This window comes from Phaethon lepturus, unplaced genomic scaffold (genome assembly GCF_000687285.1).
Source record: "Phaethon lepturus isolate BGI_N335 unplaced genomic scaffold, ASM68728v1 scaffold28675, whole genome shotgun sequence".
NCBI classification, from domain to species: Eukaryota; Metazoa; Chordata; class Aves; order Phaethontiformes; family Phaethontidae; genus Phaethon; species Phaethon lepturus.
The window spans coordinates 461-686 of record NW_010538818.1 but is presented as its reverse complement, the minus strand read 5'-3'; positions in this window follow the sequence as shown (position 1 = coordinate 686).

Sequence of the window (226 nt, the reverse complement as noted above, 5' to 3'; positions counted from 1 at the left end):
ATGCAGCATGCTGGGCAAACCCAGCCTCTGGAGGGCACTGGGACAGCCCGGGGGCTGGTCCAGAGCACCTCTGTCCTGTCTGGGCAGAGAAAGGGCACCGTCTTGGTGGGCTCCACCTTCCCTCTCCCTCCAAACTGGTTTCCTACGCCAGTTTGGAGTTGGGAGCCTGGACGTGGAGCCATTCGTGGTGGGGGGACGATGGCAGAAACCAGCCGGTCCAGGTCCA